This window comes from Durio zibethinus, unplaced genomic scaffold (genome assembly GCF_047325235.1).
Source record: "Durio zibethinus cultivar Kanyao isolate XHJ-2024 unplaced genomic scaffold, ASM4732523v1 HiC_scaffold_387, whole genome shotgun sequence".
Classification (NCBI taxonomy): domain Eukaryota; kingdom Viridiplantae; phylum Streptophyta; class Magnoliopsida; order Malvales; family Malvaceae; genus Durio; species Durio zibethinus.
This window is the reverse complement of record NW_028323010.1, coordinates 1572501-1582500: the sequence shown is the minus strand read 5'-3', so window position 1 is coordinate 1582500 and position 10000 is coordinate 1572501.

Here is a 10000-nt window from a genome sequence, read left to right as displayed (position 1 = left end):
AGGTGCCGATGGTGGTCGAGGCATGTGCCCGCAACAAGGGCCAACGTGAGCCGATGGTGGTCGAGGCAACCGCCCGCACCAGCTCGAGGCATGTGCCCACACCAAGGCCCGGCATGTATCGATGGTGTTCGACGTAGGGGCAATCTTCTGCTGATGGTGGTCGAGGCAAGAGCCCGCACCAAGGGCCAGCGTGTGCCCATGGTGCTCGAGGCAACCGTCCGCACCAGGGCCCAGCGTGTGCCGATGGTGGTCGAGGCAACCGCCCGCACCAGGGCCCAGCGTGTGCCGATGGTGCTCGAGGCAACCGCCCGCACCAAGGGCCGGCTTGTGCCGATGGTGTTCGAGGCAACCGCCCGCACCAGGGCCCAGCGTGTGCCGATGGTGGTCGAGGCAACCGCCAGCACCAGGGCCCAGCGTGTGCCGATGGTGGTCGAGGCAACCGCCCGCACCAGGGCCCAGCGTGTGCCGATGGTGGTCGAGGCAACCGCCCGCACCAAGGCCGAGCGTGTGCCGATGGTGGTCGAGGCAAGCGCCCGCACCAGGGCCCAGCGTGTGCCGATGGTGGTCGAGGCAAGCGCCCTCACCAAGGCCGAGCGTGTGCCGATGGTGGTCGAGGCAACCGCCCGCACCAGGGCCCAGAGTGTGCCGATGGTGGTCGAGGCAAGCGCCCGCACCAAGGCCGAGCGTGTGCCGATGGTGGTCGAGGCAAGCGCCCGCACCAGGGCCCAGCGTGTGCCGATGGTGCTCGAGGCAAGCGCCCTCACCAAGGCCGAGCGTGTGCCGATGGTGGTCGAGGCAACCGGCCGCACCAAGGGCCGGCGTGTGCCGATGGTGTTCGAGGCAACCGCCCGCACCAGGGCCCAGCGTGTGCCGATGGTGGTCGAGCCAGGAGCCCGCACCAAGGGCCGGCTTGTGCCGATGGTGTTCGGGGCAAGCGCCCGCACCAGGGCCCAGCGTGTGCCGATGGTGCTGGGGGCAAGCGCCCGCCCCAGGGCCCAGCGTGTGCCGATGGTTATCGGGGCAACCGGCCTCACCAGGGCCCAGGGTCTGCCGATGGTGCTCGAGGCAACCGCCCGCACCAAGGCTCAGCATGTGCCGATTGTGATCGAGGCAACAACCCACACCAGGGCCCAGCTTGTGCCGATGGCGGTCGAGGCAAGTGCCCGTACCGAAGGGCAGCCTATGCCGATGATGGTCGATGCATGTGCCATCACCATGCGTCATCATGTGCCATTGATGGTCGAGGCCTTGGCCGAAGTTCGATTTTGAGCCACGGTGCCCATGCTTGGCTCCAGCATGTGCTGGTGCCGCATTTTTTTCACTCGGGACAGCATCGCCGGAGCATCGCCGGAGTACCGCCGGAGAACCTGACCGGCGGCATTGGGGTTCCGGCGATTGGGAGGGGGGCCGGGGGGGTGTGCGCACATGATGTGCGATGGGTGCTGGTACTTGGCCTTGTGTTGGCCCCCTATCCCTCATCAAACCTCTGAGAATTCACACCCCCTTAAAGAGCATTTGAGATTTTACAGGTTTGCTACCAGTAGCCGTTAAAGTGTCTGAAATGGGGACACTTTTTTCAAACGGTCACAAAATCTTCTCTACTTCGAGTTTTTAGCTGAATTTTTTTGTGCATGCCAAAAAAAATAGAAGGATCATGCCTACAAAATTTGGGGCCAAAAATCCTTATAAAAAAATTTTAAAAAATCCCGAACCGCAAAAAGTTTCGAAAATCGTGAAAAATAGAAAACGAGTCATCTTCCAACGAAACTTCACGTGAAGGCTTAGGTGACCATTGTATGAATTTACAAGCCATAAAAATGGCATTGGCACGGCAGAAATTTGAAGATGTGCCTAAACCCACCAGGGCCCAGCGTGTGCCGATGGTGCTCGAGGCAACCGCCCGCACCAGGGCCCAGCGTGTGCCGATGGTGCTCGAGGCAAGCGCCCGCACCAGGGCCCAGTGTGTGCCGATGGTGGTCGAGGCAACCGCCCGCACCAGGGCCGATAGTGTGCCGATGGTGCTCGAGGCAACCTGTCGCACCAGGGCCCAGCGTGTGCCGTTGGTGATCGAGGCAACCTGCCGCACCAGGGCCCAGCGTGTGCCGATGGTGGTCGAGGCAAGCGCCCGTGTCACGGGCTCCGACCTTAGACTCAGAATCCGTGCGGCCTTAGGCTTGGAATCTCGTCCTTGATGCCTAAGTCAGCCTAAAACACAAGCGTGCGGGCACTAGAACAAAGGGAAGGGCTGATTACGCAAGTTAAAGAGAAACAGGACAGAAAAACAGAATTCTGGAAATGCTCTTGTATTCACTGAAACAGAAGTGTTTGATGGTGTACAAATGAGGGTGGAGCAGCCCTCTATTTATAGTTGAGGCTCCAGCTACAACTTAATGGCAAATCCCTAAAATAAAGGCTACAATCATGGGATTACATTTAATCAAGATGCTGGTTCCTGATTTTCAGGGTCAACCAAATCTGCCAGGATGCTGATGCTGATCCTGCCTGGTTCCAGAAGCTTCCCTTGCGTATCCAGCACCTCGGGCCCTTCTGGATGTGGTGCGGGCAGCCCAAATGCCAGGCCTTGGTCTCATGAGTTGGCCTGCAAGATGGGCGGGCGTTTGGAGCTCGTTTGATAGGCTTTGCGCACTGATACCCGCCAGCACGCCTGGTCTGCGGGCCGTAGCTGCTGGCTCGCCTGCTGGTCTGGCTGATGTGCCTGGCGCGCCCGCCCAGGGCGTGACATTCACTGTCACGGGCTCCGACCTTAGACTCAGAATCCGTGCGGCCTTAGGCTTGGAATCTCGTCCTTGATGCCTAAGTCAGCCTAAAACACAAGCGTGCGGGCACTAGAACAAAGGGAAGGGCTGATTACGCAAGTTAAAGAGAAACAGGACAGAAAAACAGAATTCTGGAAATGCTCTTGTATTCACTGAAACAGAAGTGTTTGATGGTGTACAAATGAGGGTGGAGCAGCCCTCTATTTATAGTTGAGGCTCCAGCTACAACTTAATGGCAAATCCCTAAAATAAAGGCTACAATCATGGGATTACATTTAATCAAGATGCTGGTTCCTGATTTTCAGGGTCAACCAAATCTGCCAGGATGCTGATGCTGATCCTGCCTGGTTCCAGAAGCTTCCCTTGCGTATCCAGCACCTCGGGCCCTTCTGGATGTGGTGCGGGCAGCCCAAATGCCAGGCCTTGGTCTCATGAGTTGGCCTGCAAGATGGGCGGGCGTTTGGAGCTCGTTTGATAGGCTTTGCGCACTGATACCCGCCAGCACGCCTGGTCTGCGGGCCGTAGCTGCTGGCTCGCCTGCTGGTCTGGCTGATGTGCCTGGCGCGCCCGCCCAGGGCGTGACATTCTCCCCCACCTGATTGCGCAACGCCCTCGTTGCGTCTTCTGCATGGTACTGCCTGATCTGGTCCCCGAACTGCCATAAGTCCTCTGCTGGTTCCCAGCTCGCCTCACTGTCTGGAAGTCCCTTCCAGCGCACCAAGTACTCATGTCTTGGTTGATAGTTCTTCCGTCTCACTTCCCGGTCAGCCATAATGCTGTGGACCTCCTTCTCATATGAGGCCCTTGCTCCCAACGGTGCACGCTTTGACTCTGCCCGTCCTGGATCTCCCTCATCCTCATGGAACGGCTTGAGCATGCTCACATGGAACACCGGGTGTACCCTCGGCTTGGGTGGCATATCCAGCTTGTAGGCAACCTTGCCTACTCTCTTGACTACTCGGAAAGGTCCCTCATACCTCCGGACTAGGCCTTTGTGCAGCCCCCTGTGGCGCACAATGGGATGCAGCTTCACCAACACCAAGTCTCCAACCTGGAACTGCACGTCCCGCCTCTTCTGGTCTGCCCACTTCTTCGACCTCTTGGCCGCCTTGTGTAGACAAACTCTGGCCAAGTCAGCTTGCTCCTGCCATGCCTTGGCAAACTTGTATGCTGCTGGATTCGGCCCTGTATAACCTGCAGCAATCGAACCGGGTGTTAGTGGTTGTTGCCCTGTCACAACCTCAAATGGGCTCTGGTTCGTTGCCTCGCTCCTTTGCAAGTTGTAGGAAAACTGCGCAATATCCAGTAGCTTTGGCCAGTCCCTTTGTGTGGCACTCACATAGTGCCTGAGGTAGACCTCCAGTAGTCCATTCACACGTTCTGTCTGCCCATCGGTCTGCGGATGCATGCTGGTGGAAAAGTTCAAGTCTGACCCCAACAGCTTGAACAACTCAGTCCAGAACCTGCCCGTGAAACGCCCGTCCCGATCACTAACAATGGTCCTCGGCACTCCCCAGTACTTCACCATGTTCTTCAGGAACAATCGAGCTGCCTCCTCGGCTGGGCACTCCTTGGTTGCTGGAATGAAGATTCCATATTTGGAAAACCTGTCCACCACTACCATGATGCTTCCAAACCCCTCTGTCTTGGGTAGACCGACTATAAAGTCCAGAGAAACACTCTCCCATGGTCGCTCTGGCACTGGCAATGGCTCCAAGAGACCCCCTGGTTTCTTGAGCTCCACCTTGTCCTGTTGGCACACAAGACAAGTCTTCACATAGGCCTCCACATCGTCCCTCATGTGCGGCCAGTAGTACCGGTCCTCGATCAACGCCAAGGTGCGGCTCACTCCTGGGTGTCCAGCCCACCTTGAATCATGACACTCTTGCAAAACTTCCTTGCGGAGCTTCCCGTGCTGCGGCACAAACAGTCTACTGCCCCTGGTGTACAGCAACCCATCCTGCAACCAAAACCGCCTAGTCTTACCTTGCTGGGCGTACTCCATCAGAGCCTTGGCTGTAGGATCATGCGCAAGTCCCTCCTTGATGCGCGGCACCAGTGACCCCTCTGGTTGGCTAATGGCAGCAAGGTTAGCCTTCCTGCTCAGGGCATCTGCCACTAGGTTCGCCCGTCCTGGCTTGTACTCCATCTGGAAATCAAATTCTGCAAGAAAATCTTGCCATCTCGCCTGCTTGGGGGACAGCTTCTTCTGCGTCTGGAAGTAGCTGGTCGCCACATTGTCCGTTCTCACCACGAACCTCGACCCCAACAGGTAATGGCGCCAAGTGCGCAAGCAGTGCACCACTGCAGTCATCTCCTTCTCTTGGACCGTGTACTTGCGTTCAGTCTCGTTCAGCTTCCTGCTTTCAAACGCGACTGGACGTCCCTCTTGCATCAGCACGCCCCCTATGGCAAAGTCTGATGCATCCGTATGCACCTCATACGGCTTGGCATGGTCTGGCAAGGCCAAGACTGGCTCCTCGGTCACAGCCCGCTTCAACCTGTCAAAGGCTTCCTGGCACCCTGCGCTCCACTCCCATGCTCTCCCTTTCTTGAGCAAGTCAGTCAATGGCGTGGCTATTGCTGAGTGACCCTTGATGAAGCGCCTGTAGTAGTTAACCAGCCCAAGGAACGATCTCAACTCAGTGACCTTGGCTGGCGGTTGCCACTCCAGGATGGCATCTATCTTGCCTTCATCCATGCGTATCCTGCCACCTCCCACTATGTGGCCAAGGAATGGGATCTCCTGTTGGGCGAATGAGCACTTCTCCCTCTTGACAAACAGCTTGTGCGCCCGCAACACCTCGAACACCTGTCTCAAGTGGTCTACATGCTCTTCCAAAGTCTGGCTGTAGATCACAATGTCATCCAAATAAACCACAACAAACCGATCAAGGAATGACTGAAGTACCTTATTCATAAGGGTGCAGAATGTTGCTGGGGCATTCGTGAGTCCGAAAGGCATCACCAAGAACTCATACGAACCATACCGCGTGACACATGCTGTCTTTTGCTCATCTCCCTCCGCGATCCTGACTTGATAATAGCCTGACCTCAAATCCAGCTTGGTGAACCACCTTGCGCTCCCAAGTTGATCGAACAAGTCCGCAATGAGTGGGATGGGGTACTTGTTCTTAATGGTCAGCTTGTTCAAAGCCCGGTAGTCTATGCACAGCCGCAACGACCCATCATGCTTGCGCTGGAATAGAACCGGTGCACCATAGGGTGCTTTCGATGGCCTGATGAAGCCAGCATCAACTAACTCCTTGAGCTGCTTCCTCAACTCCTCCAACTCTGGTGGAGACATTCGATAAGGGGCTCTGGCTGGTGGCTTGGCCTCGGACACCAGCTCGATCTTGTGGTCCACCTCCCTCTTAGGTGGTAGCTTGCTAGGCAGCTTTGCGGGCATCACATCACTAAAGGTCTTCAGCACCTTTAGCACCTCCAAGGGTGACTCGGTCTCCTTCTCCCTTGGCTCATCATATTTCAGGGCTGCCAAGAAGGTGTCTTCTTGTCTGCTTACCGCCTTGGCAAATTGGATGGCTGACACCACCCGTGACCCAACTCCAGACCCTCTCCTCAATGGTACTAGGCATTGGCACCGTGCATCCAAGATGCAAACACAATCGGCAAAAGGCACAAGGAGGGCGTTAATCCGAACAAGGAAATCCAACCCAATCACAAACTCATAGTCGTCAAGGGGTATTACCTCAATGGTCTCCTTGCCTTTCCAATCTCCAAGCTGCAACTCCACTCCCCGTGCTACTCCAATGGCTGGAACTTCCTTGGAGTTCACTGTCTTAATGGTACCAGTCCCTTTCTGCACCTTTAGTCCGAGCTTCCGGGCTCCATCACCTGAAATAAAAAGATGTGAGGCACCTGTGTCCACCAGTGCGCTCACCTTCTGACCCGCAACCATCAGATCCGCAAACATCAAGCCTTTTGGCTTGCGGCTCCCCTTACTCTGGACAGCATTGAGCACCAACGACCCAAGCTTTGCTGCCCCTGACTCTGGCTCCTCGTCAGACTCCCTGTCTACAGCAGCCAGCTTGCCCTTCTGCGGGCAATTGCGCGCTATGTGGCTCCCTCCACATAGGTAGCATGCTAGTGGCTCTCGGTCCCCCTTTGCTTTCCACTTGCCTGTTGATGGCTTCCTCTCGCCATCCTTGGTTGAACGGTCTCGGTCTCCATCCTTGGACTCCCGGTCACGGTCCTTCCCATTGGACTGCTTCTTCCGGTCCCTATCGTCCCTGCCCTTACCCTTGGGCTTGGTAGACTCGAACTTGTTCAGAGGCTTGAACTCTATCAACGCCTCGGCAGTGGTCATGGCTTTAGCCAAGTCATGAACTCCCCTCCTTTGTAGCTCATGCTTCACCCACGGCTTCAGCCCATCCATGAAAGCAAAGAATGCGTCCTTCTCGCCTAGATCCGAGATCTGTAGCATCAGTTCAGAGAATTTTTGAACATACTCTCTTATGTTCCCTTGCTGGCTCAACCTGCGCAACTTTGCCCGTGCCTCATCATCGGCATACTCCGGGTAAAATTGTTCTCTGAACTCTTTTTGGAACTCTGCCCAGGTTCCAATCTTGGCGTTCCCACGCCTGACATCATCACACCTGCGCCTCCACCACAATAAGGCTACATCAGTGAGATACATAGCAGCGGTGCTTACCTTTATCGCCTCGTCTTGCATGCCCATGGCCTGGAAGTACTGCTCCATACCCCAAAGGTAGTTGTCTACTTCTTTGGCCGCCCTAGTCCCCTTAAACTCCTTAGGCTTGGGGACATCCAATCTGGATCTGGACACTCCAGCAAACATGCCATTCCCAATGGCAGTCTTGCAAGTCACGAGCTCACTGGTAAGCTCCTCCATCCGCTGGCGCATGGCCTCCATGCCATGGCGCATGGCCTCCATGCCATCTCGCAAAGTCAGAACTTCCGCCTCCAAGGATTCATTCTTTTGGGTGATCGCATCCAGGCCATTGTTGAGAGCAGCTGCTAGCTCACTTTGGATCTCCTCCCCCATGGAGTCTAGCGATGCAATGTGAGTTTCTACTTCCTCCAGCTTCTCCCCCATGTCGCCTATGGTCACCTCCACCTTGGCCAGCCTACCGTCCATGGTAGACCAGATATCTCTAGAACAAGCTTTCTTGCCTCTTCCTCGCCCATGCTCCTGGGCCTCTGGTTGTTGGCTAGCAACGTCGCTTTGGGATGCCATCTCCTCAATCACGATCTAACCTGCACAACACAAACACGCAGAATCGAACTCGCTCTGATACCAACTGTCACGGGCTCCGACCTTAGACTCAGAATCCGTGCGGCCTTAGGCTTGGAATCTCGTCCTTGATGCCTAAGTCAGCCTAAAACACAAGCGTGCGGGCACTAGAACAAAGGGAAGGGCTGATTACGCAAGTTAAAGAGAAACAGGACAGAAAAACAGAATTCTGGAAATGCTCTTGTATTCACTGAAACAGAAGTGTTTGATGGTGTACAAATGAGGGTGGAGCAGCCCTCTATTTATAGTTGAGGCTCCAGCTACAACTTAATGGCAAATCCCTAAAATAAAGGCTACAATCATGGGATTACATTTAATCAAGATGCTGGTTCCTGATTTTCAGGGTCAACCAAATCTGCCAGGATGCTGATGCTGATCCTGCCTGGTTCCAGAAGCTTCCCTTGCGTATCCAGCACCTCGGGCCCTTCTGGATGTGGTGCGGGCAGCCCAAATGCCAGGCCTTGGTCTCATGAGTTGGCCTGCAAGATGGGCGGGCGTTTGGAGCTCGTTTGATAGGCTTTGCGCACTGATACCAGCCAGCACGCCTGGTCTGCGGGCCGTAGCTGCTGGCTCGCCTACTGGTCTGGCTGATGTGCCTGGCGCGCCCGCCCAGGGCGTGACACCCGCACCAGCGCCCAGCGTGTGCCGATGGTGCTCGAGGCAACCGACCGCACCAGGGCCCAGCGTGTGCCGATGGTGCTCGAGGCAACCTGCCGCACCAGGGCCCAGCGTGTGCCGATGGTGCTCGAGGCAACCTGCCGCACCAGGGCCCAGCGTGTGCCGATGGTGGTCGAGGCAAGCGCCCGCACCAGGGCCCAGCGTGTGCCGATGGTGGTCGAGGCAAGCGCCCGCACCAGGGCCCAGCGTGTGCCGATGGTGGTCGAGGCAACCGCCCGCACCAGGGCCCAGCGTGTGCCGATGGTGCTCGAGGCAACCTGCCGCACCAGGGCCGAGCGTGTGCCGATGGTGGTCGAGGCAAGCGCCCGCACCAGGGCCCAGCGTGTGCCGATGGTGGTCGAGGCAACCTGCCGCACCAGGGCCCAGCGTGTGCCGATGGTGCTCGAGGCAACCGACCGCACCAGGGCCGAGCGTGTGCCGATGGTGCTCGAGGCAAGCGCCCGCACCAGGGCCCAGCGTGTGCCGATGGTGCTCGAGGCAACCGACCGCACCAGGGCCGAGCGTGTGCCGATGGTGGTCGAGGCAAGCGCCCGCACCAGGGCCCAGCGTGTGCCGATGGTGCTCGAGGCAACCGACCGCACCAGGGCCGAGCGTGTGCCGATGGTGCTCGAGGCAAGCGCCCGCACCAGGGCCCAGCGTGTGCCGATGGTGGTCGAGGCAACCTGCCGCACCAGGGCCCAGCGTGTGCCGATGGTGCTCGAGGTAACCTGCCGCACCAGGGCCCAGCGTGTGCCGATGGTGGTCGAGGCAAGCGCCCGCACCAGGGCCCAGCGTGTGCCGATGGTGGTCGAGGCAACCGCCCGCACCAGGGCCCAGCGTGTGCCGATGGTGGTCGAGGCAACCGCCCGCACCAGGGCCCAGCGTGTGCCGATGGTGGTCGAGGCAACCGCCCGCACCAGGGCCCAGCGTGTGCCGATGGTGCTCGAGGCAACCGACCGCACCAGGGCCCAGCGTGTGCCGATGGTGCTCGAGGCAACCGACCGCACCAGGGCCCAGCGTGTGCCGATGGTGCTCGAGGCAACCGACCGCACCAGGGCCCAACGTGTGCCGATGGTGCTCGAGGCAACCGACCGCACCAGGGCCCAGCGTGTGCCGATGGTGGTCGAGGCAACCGCCCGCACCAGGGCCCAGCGTGTGCCGATGGTGGTCGAGGCAACCGCCCGCACCAGGGCCCAGCGTGTGCCGATGGTGATCGAGGCAACCGACCGCACCAGGGCCCAGCGTGTGCCGATGGTGCTCGAGGCAACCTGCCGCACCAGGGCCCAGCGTG